General features: G+C 34.9%; 1 long non-coding RNA gene across 1 annotated transcript; it reads right to left on the bottom strand.

Moving 5' to 3' along the window:
• Positions 1 to 14,252: 14,252 nt before the first annotated feature.
• LOC135121590 (uncharacterized) lies at positions 14,253 to 14,998 on the bottom strand. The gene is made up of 4 exons (XR_010279049.1): positions 14,862 to 14,998; positions 14,618 to 14,798; positions 14,351 to 14,521; positions 14,253 to 14,294 (listed from the first exon to the last, which is right to left on the bottom strand). It is a non-coding gene; the product is annotated as an uncharacterized LOC135121590 (long non-coding RNA).
• Positions 14,999 to 16,872: the final 1,874 nt, after the last annotated feature.

Here is a 16,872-nt window from a genome sequence, read left to right as displayed (position 1 = left end):
CGACTCAGAATAGGAAAATGAGACGTTTAGATCAATTTTATGCATTCTGGCGTTCGTAGATACAAGAAAACTGTTAAAATTCTTCAGAAACGTCACTTTTGAAGTGTTTTCTTTTACTTTTAAGCCACTCAGATACCCTACGGGCTCGGAAAGTGCAACGAAACCATCAAATTTTAGCTAGAAACTGTATTTTTGTCAATTTTTATTGAATTTGAACTATATTTCAAAGTTTTTTGATGGTTCTGAGCCACCAAACACACTTAAAGCATGCAGAATCGACTCAGAATAGGAAAAAGAGACGTTTAGGTCAATTTTATGCATTCTGCCGTTCGTAGATACAAGAAAACTGTTAAAATTCTTCAGAAACGTCACTTTTGAAGTGTTTTCTTGTACTTTTAAGCCACTCAGATACCCAACGGGCTCGGAAAGTGCAACGAAACCATCAAATTTTAGCTAGAAACTGTATTTTTGTCGATTTTTATTGAATTTGAACTATATTTCAACGTTTTTTGATGGTTCTGAGCCACCAAACTCACTTAAAGCATGCAGAATCGACTCAGAATAGGAAAAGGAGACGTTTAGGTCAATATTATGCATTCTGGCGTTCGTAGATACAAGAAAACTGTTAAAATTCTTCACAAATGTCACTTATGAAGTGTTTTCTTGTCCTTTTAAGCCACTCAGATACCCTACGGGCAAGGAAAGTGCAACGAAACCATCAAATTTTAGCTAGAAACTGTATTTTTGTCGATTTTTATTGAATTTGAACTATATTTCAACGTTTTTTGATGGTTCTGAGCCACCAAACACACTTAAAGCATGCAGAATCGACTCAGAATAGGAAAAGGAGACGTTTAGGTCAATTTTATGCATTCTGGCGTTCGTAGATACAAGAAAACTGTTAAAATTCTACAGAAACGTCACTTTTGAAGTGTTTTCTTGTACTTTTAAGCCACTCAGATACCCTACGGGCTCGGGAAGTACAACGAAACCATCAAATTTTAGCTAGAAACTGTATTTTTGTCGATTTTTATTGAATTTGAACTATATTTCAACGTTTTTTGATGGTTCTGAGCCACCAAACACACTTAAAGCATGCAGAAACGACTCAGAATAGGAAAAGGAGATGTTTAGGTCAATTTTATGCATTCTGGCGTTCGTAGATACAAGAAAACTGTTAAAATTCTTCAGAAACGTCACTTTTGAAGTGTTTTCTTGTACTTTTAAGCCACTCTGATACCCCACGGGCTCGGAAAGTGCAACGAAACCATCAAATTTTAGCTAGAAACTGTATTTTTGTCGATTTTTATTGAATTTGAACTATATTTCAACGTTTTTTGATGGTTCTGAGCCACCAAACACACTTAAAGCATGCAGAATCGACTCAGAATAGGAAAAGGAGACGTTTAGGTCAATTTTATGCATTCTGGCGTTCGTAGATACAAGAAAACTGTTAAAATTCTTCAGAAACGTCACTTTTGAAGTGTTTTCTTGTACTTTTAAGCCACTCAGATACCCTACGGGCTCGGAAAGTGCAACGAAACCATCAAATTTTAGCTAGAAACTGTATTTTTGTCGATTTTTATTGAATTTGAACTATATTTCAACGTTTTTTGATGGTTCTGAGCCACCAAACACACTTAAAGCATGCAGAATCGACTCAGAATAGGAAAAGGAGACGTTTAGGTCAATTTTATGCATTCTGGCGTTCGTAGATACAAGAAAACTGTTAAAATTCTTCAGAAACGTCACTTTTGAAGTGTTTTCTTGTACTTTTAAGCCACTCAGATACCCAACGGGCTCGGAAAATGCAACGAAACCATCAAATTTTAGCTAGAAACTGTATTTTTGTCGACTTTTATTGAATTTGAACTATATTTCAACGTTTTTTGATGGTTCTGAGCCACCAAACACACTTAAAGCATGCAGAATCGACTCAGAATAGGAAAAGGAGATGTTTAGGTCAATTTTATGCATTCTGGCGTTCGTAGATACAAGAAAACTGTTAAAATTCTTCAGAAACGTCACTTTTGAAGTGTTTTCTTGTACTTTTAAGCCATTCTGATACCCTACGGGCTCGGAAAGTGCAACGAAACCATCAAATTTTAGCTAGAAACTGTATTTTTGCCGATTTTTATTGAATTTGAACTATATTTCAACGTTTTTTGATGGTTCTGAGCCACCAAACACACTTAAAGAATGCAGAATCGACTCAGAATAGGAAAAGGAGACGTTTAGGTCAATTTTATGCATTCTGGCGTTCGTAGATACAAGAAAACTGTTAAAATTCTTCAGAAAAGTCACTTTTGAAGTGTTTTCTTTTAATTTTAAGCCACTCAGATACCCGACGGGCTCGGAAAGTGCAACGAAACCATCAAATTTTAGCTAGAAACTGTATTTTTGTCGATTTTTATTGAATTTGAACTATATTTCAAAGTTTTTTGATGGTTCTGAGCCACCAAACACACTTAAAGCATGCAGAATCGACTCAGAATAGGAAAAGGAGACGTTTAGGTCAATTTTATGCATTCTGGCGTTCGTAGATACAAGAAAACTGTTAAAATTCTTCAGAAACGTCACTTTTGAAGTGTTTTCTTGTACTTTTAAGCCACTCAGATACCCAACGGGCTCGGAAAGTGCAACGAAACCATCAAATTTTAGCTAGAAACTGTATTTTTGTCGATTTTTATTGAATTTGAACTATATTTCAACGTTTTTTGATGGTTCTGAGCCACCAAACACACTTAAAGCATGCAGAATCGACTCAGAATAGGAAAAGGAGACGTTTAGGTCAATTTTAAGCATTCTGGCGTTCGTAGATGCAAGAAAACTGTTAAAATTCTTCAGAAACGTCACTTTTGAAGTGTTTTCTTGTACTTTTAAGCCACTCAGATACCCTACGGGCTCGGAAAGTGCAACGAAACCATCAAATTTTAGCTAGAAACTGTATTTTTGTCGATTTTTATTGAATTTGAACTATATTTCAACGTTTTTTGATGGTTCTGAGCCACCAAACACACTTAAAGCATGCAGAATCGACTCAGAATAGGAAAAGGAGATGTTTAGGTCAATTTTATGCATTCTGGCGTTCGTAGATACAAGAAAACTGTTAAAATTCTTCAGAAACGTCACTTTTGAAGTGTTTTCTTGTACTTTTAAGCTACTCTGATACCCAACGGGCTCGGAAAGTGCAACGAAACCATCAAATTTTAGCTAGAAACTGTATTTTTGTCGATTTTTATTGAATTTGAACTATATTTCAATGTTTTTTGATGGTTCTGAGCCACCAAACACACTTAAAGCATGCAGAATCTACTCAGAATAGGAAAAGGAGACGTTTAGGTCAATTTTATGCATTCTGGCGTTCGTAGATACAAGAAAACTGTTAAAATTCTACAGAAACGTCACTTTTGAAGTGTTTTCTTGTACTTTTAAGCCACTCAGATAACCTACGGGCTCGGAAAGTGCAACGAAACCATCAAATTTTAGCTAGAAACTGTATTTTTGTCGATTTTTATTGAATTTGAACTATATTTCAACGTTTTTTGATGGTTCTGAGCCACCAAACACACTTAAAGCATGCAGAATCGACTCAGAATAGGAAAAGGAGACGTTTAGGTCAATTTTATGCATTCTGGCGTTCGTAGATACAAGAAAACTGTTAAAATTCTTCAGAAACGTCACTTTTGAAGTGTTTTCTTGTACTTTTAAGCCACTCAGATACCCTACGGCCTCGGAAAGTGCAACGAAACCATCAAATTTTAGCTAGAAACTGTATTTTTGTCGATTTTTATTGAATTTGAACTATATTTCAACGTTTTTTTATTGTTCTGAGCAACCAAACACACTTAAAGCATGCAGAATCGACTCAGAATAGGAAAAGGAGACGTTTAGGTCAATTTTATGCATTCTGGCGTTCGTAGATACAAGAAAACCGTTAAAATTCTTCTGAAACGTCACTTTTGAAGTGTTTTCTTGTACTTTTAAGCCACTCAGATACCCAACGGGCTCGGAAAGTGCAACGAAACCATCAAATTTTAGCTAGAAACTGTACTTTTGTCGATTTGTATTGAATTTGAACTATTTTTCAACGTTTTTGATGGTTCTGAGTCACCAAACACACTTAAAGCATGCAGAATCGACTCAGAATAGGAAAAGGAGACGTTTAGGTCAATTTTATGCATTCTGGCGTTCGTAGATACATGAAAACTGTTAAAATTCTTCAGAAACGTCACTTTTGAAGTGTTTTCTTGTACTTTTAAGCCACTCAGATACCCTACGGGCTCGGAAAGTGCAACGAAACCATCAAATTTTAGCTAGAAACTGTATTTTTGTCGATTTTTATTGAATTTGAACTATATTTCAACGTTTTTTGATGGTTCTGAGCCACCAAACACACTTAAAGCATGCCGAATCGACTCAGAATAAAAAAAAGGAGACGTTTAGGTCAATTTTATGCATTCTGGCGTTCGTAGATACAAGAAAACTGTTAAAAATCTTCAGAAACGTCACTTTTGAAGTGTTTTCTTGTACTTTTAAGCCACTCAGATACCCAACGGGCTCGGAAAGTGCAACGTAACCATCAAATTTTAGCTAGAAACTGTATTTTTGTCGATTTTTATTGAATTTGAACTATATTTCAACGTTTTTTGATGGTTCTGAACCACCAAACACACTTAAAGCATGCAGAATCGACTCAGAATAGGAAAAGGAGACGTTTAGGTCAATTTTATGCATTCTGGCGTTCGTAGATAGACGAAAACTGTTAAAATTCTTCAGAAACGTCACTTTTGAAGTGTTTTCTTGTACTTTTAAGCCATTCAGATACCCTACGGGCTCGGAAAGTGCAACGAAACCATCAAATTTTAGCTAGAAACTGTATTTTTGTCGATTTTTATTGAATTTGAACTATATTTCAACGTTTTTTGATGGTTCTGAGCCACCAAACACACTTAAAGCATGCAGAATCGACTCAGAATAGGAAAAGGAGACGTTTAGGTCAATTTTATGCATTCTGGCGTTCGTAGATACAAGAAAACTGTTAAAATTCTTCAGAAACGTCACTTTTGAAGTGTTTTCTTGTACTTTTAAGCCACTCAGATACCCTACGGGCTCGGAAAGTGCAACGAAACCATCAAATTTTAGCTAGAAACTGTATTTTTCTCGATTTTTATTGAATTTGAACTATATTTCAACGTTTTTTGATGGTTCTGAGCCACCAAACACACCTAAAGCATGCAGAATCGACTCAGAATAGGAAAAGGAGACGTTTAGGTCAATTTTATGCATTCTGGCGTTCGTAGATACAAGAAAACTGTTAAAATTCTTCAGAAACGTCACTTTTGAAGTGTTTTCTTGTACTTTTAAGCCACTCAGATACCCTATGGGCTCGGAAAGTGCAACGAAACCATCAAATTTTAGCTAGAAACTGTATTTTTGTCGATTTTTATTGAATTTGAACTATATTTCAACGTTTTTTGATGGTTCTGAGCCACCAAACACACTTAAAGCATGCAGAATCGACTCAGAATAGGAAAAGGAGACGCTTAGGTCAATTTTATGCATTCTGGCGTTCGTAGATACAAGAAAACTGTTAAAATTCTTAAGAAACGTCACTTTTGAAGTGTTTTCTTGTACTTTTAAGCCACTCAGATACCCAACGGGCTCGGAAAGTGCAACGAAACCATCAAATTTTAGCTAGAAACTGTATTTTTGTCGATTTTTATTGAATTTGAACTATATTTCAACGTTTTTTGATGGTTCTGAGCCACCAAACACACTTAAAGCATGCAGAATTGACTCAGAATAGGAAAAGGAGAAGTTTAGGTCAATTTTATGCATTCTGGCGTTCGTAGATACAAGAAAACTGTTAAAATTCTTCAGAAACGTCACTCTTGAAGTGTTTTCTTGTACTTTTAAGCCACTCAGATACCCAACGGGCTCGGAAAGTGCAACGAAACCATCAAATTTTAGCTAGAAACTGTATTTTTGTCGATTTTTATTGAATTTGAACTATATTTCAACGTTTTTTGATGGTTCTGAGCCACCAAACACACTTAAAGCATGCAGAATCGACTCAGAATAGGAAAAGGAGACGTTTAGGTCAATTTTAAGCATTCTGGCGTTCGTAGATGCAAGAAAACTGTTAAAATTCTTCAGAAACGTCACTTTTGAAGTGTTTTCTTGTACTTTTAAGCCACTCAGATACCCTACGGGCTCGGAAAGTGCAACGAAACCATCAAATTTTAGCTAGAAACTGTATTTTTGTCGATTTTTATTGAATTTGAACTATATTTCAACGTTTTTTGATGGTTCTGAGCCACCAAACACACTTAAAGCATGCAGAATCGACTCAGAATAGGAAAAGGAGATGTTTAGGTCAATTTTATGCATTCTGGCGTTCGTAGATACAAGAAAACTGTTAAAATTCTTCAGAAACGTCACTTTTGAAGTGTTTTCTTGTACTTTTAAGCTACTCTGATACCCAACGGGCTCGGAAAGTGCAACGAAACCATCAAATTTTAGCTAGAAACTGTATTTTTGTCGATTTTTATTGAATTTGAACTATATTTCAATGTTTTTTGATGGTTCTGAGCCACCAAACACACTTAAAGCATGCAGAATCTACTCAGAATAGGAAAAGGAGACGTTTAGGTCAATTTTATGCATTCTGGCGTTCGTAGATACAAGAAAACTGTTAAAATTCTACAGAAACGTCACTTTTGAAGTGTTTTCTTGTACTTTTAAGCCACTCAGATAACCTACGGGCTCGGAAAGTGCAACGAAACCATCAAATTTTAGCTAGAAACTGTATTTTTGTCGATTTTTATTGAATTTGAACTATATTTCAACGTTTTTTGATGGTTCTGAGCCACCAAACACACTTAAAGCATGCAGAATCGACTCAGAATAGGAAAAGGAGACGTTTAGGTCAATTTTATGCATTCTGGCGTTCGTAGATACAAGAAAACTGTTAAAATTCTTCAGAAACGTCACTTTTGAAGTGTTTTCTTGTACTTTTAAGCCACTCAGATACCCTACGGCCTCGGAAAGTGCAACGAAACCATCAAATTTTAGCTAGAAACTGTATTTTTGTCGATTTTTATTGAATTTGAACTATATTTCAACGTTTTTTTATTGTTCTGAGCCACCAAACACACTTAAAGCATGCAGAATCGACTCAGAATAGGAAAAGGAGACGTTTAGGTCAATTTTATGCATTCTGGCGTTCGTAGATACAAGAAAACCGTTAAAATTCTTCTGAAACGTCACTTTTGAAGTGTTTTCTTGTACTTTTAAGCCACTCAGATACCCAACGGGCTCGGAAAGTGCAACGAAACCATCAAATTTTAGCTAGAAACTGTACTTTTGTCGATTTGTATTGAATTTGAACTATTTTTCAACGTTTTTGATGGTTCTGAGTCACCAAACACACTTAAAGCATGCAGAATCGACTCAGAATAGGAAAAGGAGACGTTTAGGTCAATTTTATGCATTCTGGCGTTCGTAGATACATGAAAACTGTTAAAATTCTTCAGAAACGTCACTTTTGAAGTGTTTTCTTGTACTTTTAAGCCACTCAGATACCCTACGGGCTCGGAAAGTGCAACGAAACCATCAAATTTTAGCTAGAAACTGTATTTTTGTCGATTTTTATTGAATTTGAACTATATTTCAACGTTTTTTGATGGTTCTGAGCCACCAAACACACTTAAAGCATGCCGAATCGACTCAGAATAAAAAAAAGGAGACGTTTAGGTCAATTTTATGCATTCTGGCGTTCGTAGATACAAGAAAACTGTTAAAAATCTTCAGAAACGTCACTTTTGAAGTGTTTTCTTGTACTTTTAAGCCACTCAGATACCCAACGGGCTCGGAAAGTGCAACGTAACCATCAAATTTTAGCTAGAAACTGTATTTTTGTCGATTTTTATTGAATTTGAACTATATTTCAACGTTTTTTGATGGTTCTGAACCACCAAACACACTTAAAGCATGCAGAATCGACTCAGAATAGGAAAAGGAGACGTTTAGGTCAATTTTATGCATTCTGGCGTTCGTAGATAGACGAAAACTGTTAAAATTCTTCAGAAACGTCACTTTTGAAGTGTTTTCTTGTACTTTTAAGCCATTCAGATACCCTACGGGCTCGGAAAGTGCAACGAAACCATCAAATTTTAGCTAGAAACTGTATTTTTGTCGATTTTTATTGAATTTGAACTATATTTCAACGTTTTTTGATGGTTCTGAGCCACCAAACACACTTAAAGCATGCAGAATCGACTCAGAATAGGAAAAGGAGACGTTTAGGTCAATTTTATGCATTCTGGCGTTCGTAGATACAAGAAAACTGTTAAAATTCTTCAGAAACGTCACTTTTGAAGTGTTTTCTTGTACTTTTAAGCCACTCAGATACCCTACGGGCTCGGAAAGTGCAACGAAACCATCAAATTTTAGCTAGAAACTGTATTTTTCTCGATTTTTATTGAATTTGAACTATATTTCAACGTTTTTTGATGGTTCTGAGCCACCAAACACACTTAAAGCATGCAGAATCGACTCAGAATAGGAAAAGGAGACGTTTAGGTCAATTTTATGCATTCTGGCGTTCGTAGATACAAGAAAACTGTTAAAATTCTTCAGAAACGTCACTTTTGAAGTGTTTTCTTGTACTTTTAAGCCACTCAGATACCCTATGGGCTCGGAAAGTGCAACGAAACCATCAAATTTTAGCTAGAAACTGTATTTTTGTCGATTTTTATTGAATTTGAACTATATTTCAACGTTTTTTGATGGTTCTGAGCCACCAAACACACTTAAAGCATGCAGAATCGACTCAGAATAGGAAAAGGAGACGTTTAGGTCAATTTTATGCATTCTGGCGTTCGTAGATACAAGAAAACTGTTAAAATTCTTAAGAAACGTCACTTTTGAAGTGTTTTCTTGTACTTTTAAGCCACTCAGATACCCAACGGGCTCGGAAAGTGCAACGAAACCATCAAATTTTAGCTAGAAACTGTATTTTTGTCGATTTTTATTGAATTTGAACTATATTTCAACGTTTTTTGATGGTTCTGAGCCACCAAACACACTTAAAGCATGCAGAATTGACTCAGAATAGGAAAAGGAGAAGTTTAGGTCAATTTTATGCATTCTGGCGTTCGTAGATACAAGAAAACTGTTAAAATTCTTCAGAAACGTCACTCTTGAAGTGTTTTCTTGTACTTTTAAGCCACTCAGATACCCAACGGGCTCGGAAAGTGCAACGAAACCATCAAATTTTAGCTAGAAACTGTATTTTTGTCGATTTTTATTGAATTTGAACAATATTTCAACGTTTTTTGATGGTTCTGAGCCACCAAACACACTTAAAGCATGCAGAATCGACTCAGAATAGGAAAAGGAGACGTTTAGGTCAATTTTATGCATTCTGGCGTTCGTAGATACAAGAAAACTGTTAAAATTCTTCAGAAACGTCACTTTTGAAGTGTTTTCTTGTACTTTTAAGCCACTCAGATACCCTACGGGCTCGGAAAGTGCAACGAAACCATCAAATTTTAGCTAGAAACTGTATCTTTGCGATTTTTATTGAATTTGAACTATATTTCAACGTTTTTTGATGGTTCTGAGCCACCAAACACACTTAAAGCATGCAGAATCGACTCAGAATAGGAAAAGGAGACGTTTAGGTCAATTTTATGCATTCTGGCGTTCGTAGATACAAGAAAACTGTTAAAATTCTTCAGAAACGTCACTTTTGAAGTGTTTTCTTGTACTTTTAAGCCACTCAGATGCCCTACGGGCTCGGAAAGTGCAACGAAACCATCAAATTTTAGCTAGAAACTGTATTTTTGTCGATTTTTATTGAATTTGAACTATATTTCAACGTTTTTTGATGGTTCGGAGCCACCAAACACACTTAAAGCATGCAGAATCGACTCAGAATAGGAAAAGGAGACGTTTAGGTCAATTTTATGCATTCTGGCGTTCGTAGATACAAGAAAACTGTTAAAATTCTTCAGAAACGTCACTTTTGAAGTGTTTTCTTGTACTTTTAAGCCACTCAGATACCCTACGGGCTCGGAAAGTGCAACGAAACCATCAAATTTTAGCTAGAAACTGTATTTTTGTCGATTTTTATTGAATTGGAACCATATTTCAACGTTTTTTCATGGTTCTGAGCCACCAAACACACTTAAAGCATGCAGAATCGACTCAGAATAGGAAAAGGAGACGTTTAGGTCAATTTTATGCATTCTGGCGTTCGTAGATACAAGAAAACTGTTAAAATTCTTCAGAAACGTCACTTTTGAAGTGTTTTCTTGTACTTTTAAGCCACTCAGATTAAGCCACTCAGATACCCTACGGGCTCGGAAAGTGCAACGAAACCATCAAATTTTAGCTAGAAACTGTATTTTTGTCGATTTTTATTGAATTTGAACTATATTTCAACGTTTTTTGATGGTTCTGAGCCACCAAACACACTTAAAGTGTGCAGAATCGACTCAGAATAGGAAAAGGAGACGTTTAGGTCAATTTTATGCATTCTGGCGTTCGTAGATACAAGAAAACTGTTAAAATTCTTCAGAAACGTCACTTTTGAAGTGTTTTCTTGTACTTTTAAGCCACTCAGATACCCTACGGGCTCGGAAAGTGCAACGAAACCATCAAATTTTAGCTAGAAACTGTATCTTTGTCGATTTTTATTGAATTTGAACTATATTTCAACGTTTTTTGATGGTTCTGAGCCACCAAACACACTTAAAGCATGCAGAATCGACTCAGAATAGGAAAAGGAGACGTTTAGGTCAATTTTATGCATTCTGGCGTTCGTAGATACAAGAAAACTGTTAAAATTCTTCAGAAACGTCACTTTTGAAGTGTTTTATTGTACTTTTAAGCCACTCAGATACCCTACGGGCTCGGAAAGTGCAACGAAACCATCAAATTTTAGCTAGAAGCTGTATTTTTGTCGATTTTTATTGAATTTGAACTATATTTCAACGTTTTTTGATGGTTCTGAGCCACCAAACACACTTAAAGCATGCAGAATCGACTCAGAATAGGAAAAGGAGACGTTTAGGTCAATTTTATGCATTCTGGCGTTCGTAGATACAAGAAAACTGTTAAAATTCTTCAGAAACGTCACTTTTGAAGTGTTTTCTTGTATTTTTAAGCCACTCAGATACCCAACGGGCTCGGAAAGTGCAACGAAACCATCAAATTTTAGCTAGAAACTGTATTTTTGTCGATCTTTATTGAATTTGACCTATATTTCAACGTTTTTTGATGGTTCTGAGCCACCAAACACACTTAAAGCATGCAGAATCGACTCAGAATAGGAAAAGGAGACGTTTAGGTCAATTTTATGCATTCTGGCGTTCGTAGATACAAGAAAACTGTTAAAATTCTTCAGAAACGTCACTTTTGAAGTGTTTTCTTGTACTTTTAAGCCACTCAGATACCCTACGGGCTCGGAAAGTGCAACGAAACCATCAAATTTTAGCTAGAAACTGTATTTTTGTCGATTTTTATTGAATTTGAACTATATTTCAACGTTTTTTGATGGTTCTGAGCAACCAAACACACTTAAAGCATGCAGAATCGACTCAGAATAGGAAAAGGAGACGTTTAGGTCAATTTTATGCATTCTGGCGTTCGTAGATACAAGAAAACTGTTAAAATTCTTCAGAAACGTCACTTTTGAAGTGTTTTCTTGTACTTTTAAGCCACGCAGATACCCTACGGGCTCGGAAAGTGCAACGAAACCATCAAATTTTAGCTAGAAACTGTATTTTTGTCGATTTCTATTGAATTTGAACTATATTTCAACGTTTTTTGATGGTTCTGAGCCACCAAACACACTTAAAGCATGCAGAATCGACTCAGAATAGGAAAAGGAGACGTTTAGGTCAATTTTATGCATTCTGGCGTTCGTAGATACAAGAAAACTGTTAAAATTCTTCAGAAACGTCACTTTTGAAGTGTTTTCTTGTACTTTTAAGCCACTCAGATACCCTACGGGCTCGGAAAGTGCAACGAAACCATCAAATTTTAGCTAGAAACTGTATTTTTCTCGATTTTTATTGAATTTGAACTATATTTCAACGTTTTTTGATGGTTCTGAGCCACCAAACACACTTAAAGCATGCAGAATCGACTCAGAATAGGAAAAGGAGACGTTTAGGTCAATTTTATGCATTCTGGCGTTCGTAGATACAAGAAAACTGTTAAAATTCTTCAGAAACGTCACTTTTGAAGTGTTTTCTTGTACTTTTAAGCCACTCAGATACCCTACGGGCTCGGAAAGTGCAACGAAACCATCAAATTTTAGCTAGAAACTGTATTTTTGTCGATTTTTATTGAATTTGAACTATATTTCAACGTTTTTTGATGGTTCTGAGCCACCAAACACACTTAAAGAATGCAGAATCGACTCAGAATAGGAAAAGGAGACGTTTAGGTCAATTTTATGCATTCTGGCGTTCGTAGATACAAGAAAACTGTTAAAATTCTTCAGAAACGTCACTTTTGAAGTGTTTTCTTTTACTTTTAAGCCACTCAGATACCCTACGGGCTCGGAAAGTGCAACGAAACCATCAAATTTTAGCTAGAAACTGTATTTTTGTCGATTTTTATTGAATTTGAACTATATTTCAAAGTTTTTTGATGGTTCTGAGCCACCAAACACACTTAAAGCATGCAGAATCGACTCAGAATAGGAAAAGGAGACGTTTAGGTCAATTTTATGCATTCTGGCGTTCGTAGATACAAGAAAACTGTTAAAATTCTTCAGAAACGTCACTTTTGAAGTGTTTTCTTGTACTTTTAAGCCACTCAGATACCCAACGGGCTCGGAAAGTGCAACGAAACCATCAAATTTTAGCTAGAAACTGTATTTTTGTCGATTTTTATTGAATTTGAACTATATTTCAACGTTTTTTGATGGTTCTGAGCCACCAAACACACTTAAAGCATGCAGAATCGACTCAGAATAGGAAAAGGAGACGTTTAGGTCAATTTTATGCATTCTGGCGTTCGTAGATACAAGAAAACTGTTAAAATTCTTCACAAATGTCACTTTTGAAGTGTTTTCTTGTCCTTTTAAGCCACTCAGATACCCTACGGGCTCGGAAAGTGCAACGAAACCATCAAATTTTAGCTAGAAACTGTATTTTTGTCGATTTTTATTGAATTTGAACTATATTTCAACGTTTTTTGATGGTTCTGACCCACCAAACACATTTAAAGCATGCAGAATCGACTCAGAATAGGAAAAGGAGACGTTTAGGTCAATTTTATGCATTCTGGCGTTCGTAGATACAAGAAAACTGTTAAAATTCTACAGAAACGTCACTTTTGAAGTGTTTTCTTGTACTTTTAAGCCACTCAGATAACCTACGGGCTCGGAAAGTGCAACGAAACCATCAAATTTTAGCTAGAAACTGTATTTTTGTCGATTTTTATTGAATTTGAACTATATTTCAACGTTTTTTGATGGTTCTGAGCCACCAAACACACTTAAAGCATGCAGAATCGACTCAGAATAGGAAAAGGAGACGTTTAGCTCAATTTTATGCATTCTGGCGTTCGTAGATACAAGAAAACTGTTAAAATTCTTCAGAAACGTCACTTTTGAAGTGTTTTCTTGTACTTTTAAGCCACTCAGATACCCTACGGGCTCGGAAAGTGCAATGAAACCATCAAATTTTAGCTAGAAACTGTATTTTTGTCGATTTTTATTGAATTTGAACTATATTTCAACGTTTTTTTATGGTTCTGAGCCACCAAACACACTTAAAGCATGCAGAATCGACTCAGAATAGGAAAAGGAGACGTTTAGGTCAATTTTATGCATTCTGGCGTTCGTAGATACAAGAAAACTGTTAAAATTCTTCAGAAACGTCACTTTTGAAGTGTTTTCTAGTACTTTTAAGCCACGCAGATAACCTACGGGCTCGGAAAGTGCAACGAAACCATCAAATTTTAGCTAGAAACTGTATTTTTGTCGATTTTTATTGAATTTGAACTATATTTCAACGTTTTTTGATGGTTCTGAGCCACCAAACACACTTAAAGAATGCAGAATCGACAGTAGTATATAAGCAGGGCTGACGTCAGTGGTCTCGTGACGCGCTGAACGCCAGCTGCACTGCTGGTTGCGCACCACCACCGTTCGAATCTCGGTTGGGTTATTTGAGGGTAGATGTCGCTTCGGAGTGGGTTTTTAGAATTCTAGTTGTAAATGCGTAGCTAATTTCCATTTCAGTATGTGTTTTTGTAACAAAGTTTTTCTATAAAAATGGAAAAGATATAAAATTTAATAAATTTAAAAATAATTAAAACTTACTTGTTCTTCAGGATTGAATTTAAAATTGATTCTACTTTTGTATTTTGCTGCACATCAGAAATTTCGATTTCCATTTCGTCATTTGATATAGGTAAACTTTCCATACGCAATCGTATTTGAAATGTGTGTTAGCTCCGTTTTTTCCATGCTGATGTCTAATACAAAAAATTTCTAAAAAAAAAAAAATATTTAAAATCGGATCCTCGTCAGTCATCGCGCCAATCAATCCATCAATTCAAATAAATTAAAGTTTAATATAAAACTTACTTGTTCTTCAGGATTCAATTTATGGTGATACAACATTTGTATTTTAACGGATCAATCACAATCGCAGGTACGCACTTCTATTTTGAGTATATCGTAACGAATAATTTAGAAACTTACTCGCTGCTCCTCATCTTTTTATTCTGTCTTGATTTCTAATTCATTAAGATGAAGAAAAATTTTTCTAAAAAGAAAATAAGAAAAAAAAAAGCAAATTGAATAAATTCAAGTTTAATGTAAAACTTACTTGTTCTTCAGGATTGAATTTACGGTAATTGAACATTTGTATTTTAACGGATCAATCACAATCGCAGGTATGCACTTCTTTTTTTGAGTATTCTGTAACGAATAATCTTCGCGCGTGTACAAGACTGTGCAACAGAGGTTTTCACGATTGCTTATATAACTTTATTTTATAAAAAACAAACAAAAAACCACAAAAAAATAATATAAATGAATCATTTGTTTCGCGGCAGCAACTATTATCGCAAATATATGATTTGTTTCACCTCAACAAATAAGATATCAAACATGTTTTTCTTTGCATTTGGAAAAATAAGAAACCGCAAAAGATAATAAATGCGTTGTTGGTATTTTTTTTTCGGTGCAAAGCTGTTGCAATGTTTTTTCGGAATTACTCAGACCCATCAATATTCTTTAAAAAATTATAGTGATTGATTTTTTTTTCATTTTAATACATAATTAAGCATGCATATTGCGTGAACGTTCATTATTCACCAACTGTGGTTAGCTCTTTTCCGTTTGATTTAATTAAGGTTTGGTATTTTTACACTGGTAGTTAGTCAAGTTTTCAGTAAGTTGCACTCTTGAAATCTAATTTTTACACATGAATTGATATTTATAGGTATGGACCCTTGTTTATTTTATTTATAAAAATATATAAAATGTAAAGGAGGCGTGGCGTTTATCATCTAAGGAAGATACGGAACATCATTCTAAGTTGTACCTACCTATTGATGACTGAATAAAAAATATTTTTGGATTTTTTTTGATACAAAAGAAAAACAACAAACATCTAGTTAGTATTCCAAAAGTTTATTACAGTACTTATTATATTATTTATACAACTATAAAACTATATATAAATATATTAGATATGATACATTCACAAGATGTTTTCGAAAACGAAGTAAACACACAATAATAATATTACTAGCAGTATTGTTTAAGGTGTTATAGTTAATGTTCCAAACATGACATAATAACTTGCCATGAGTATCTTCAACATTTGTGATAATCACGGTATAGGTACTCTTCATCATCATTCATCACATGACGTCGGTTAAATTTATCCACGAATTTTTGTCAACCGGAAGACCCAACCACTTGACAAACATTTTTCGTCCTTTGCGACGTATCACTTTTTCAATTAAATATACGTCTGGATATTTAGTTTTTTGAAGTTCATAATTATAAAAAGATCCTTTTATAGGTTGTCCCTCAGTATCTTCTAGTAAGTATGTAACAGGATTAGTCTGGTTAATTTTTACAACTTTAAATATTTCCGTAGACCAACTGGGTGTGTAACCTTTTTCAAACAATAATTTTTCTTTACTAATTCTTACAAACTCACCTGGTTGAAATTTTTTGTTTTTGTCTGCAATTTTTAGTCTTCGAAATACTGTTATATCTGCTTTGTTAGATCTATTAATTTTAATCGGTTTCTTTCCGATCGTCCGATGAACAGAGGAGTTGTAATCAGATGTGACACGTTGTAAATGATTTAACCATCTATACGAAGCGTTCAAAGTTAACAATGGAAAAAGTTTTGATTTAATAGTTCGAATGACTCTTTCTGCAATAGCTGCCTTTTTCACGCTGTATGTACTATAATGATTAATTCTGTATTTTTGCATTAATTTGTTGAAACGATTATTATAAAATTCCTTTCCTTGGTCGCTTTGTAAATTTCTCGGATGTCGTCCACTTTTTTTTAATATGAACTCCATAGCTTGTACAACTTCTTCTGCTCCTTTTGTTTTTAGCGGTTTAGTCCATAAAAATTTCGAGAAACAATCAATAACAACTAAAATGTATTTGTATCCATTATTTTCATGAGAGTAGGAACGCAAATCTGCCAAATCGATCTGCCACAAATCATCTAAGTCTTTGATTATTGTATGTCTTCTCGGAAAAGTTTTTCGTGCTGGTTTAAAAATTTCATTGACGACTTCCATCTTCGTGTCCGTAATTAAAACATTTTGACGTTGAGGTGGCCGCCCTCGTTTTTTTTTAAT

The sequence above is a fragment of the Zophobas morio genome, unplaced genomic scaffold, assembly GCF_036711695.1.
Source record: "Zophobas morio isolate AGI-343-1 ecotype UQ-CSIRO unplaced genomic scaffold, CSIRO_AGI_Zmor_V1 ptg000632l, whole genome shotgun sequence".
Taxonomy (NCBI): domain Eukaryota; kingdom Metazoa; phylum Arthropoda; class Insecta; order Coleoptera; family Tenebrionidae; genus Zophobas; species Zophobas morio.
This window is presented reverse-complemented; position numbering and strand designations above follow the sequence as displayed.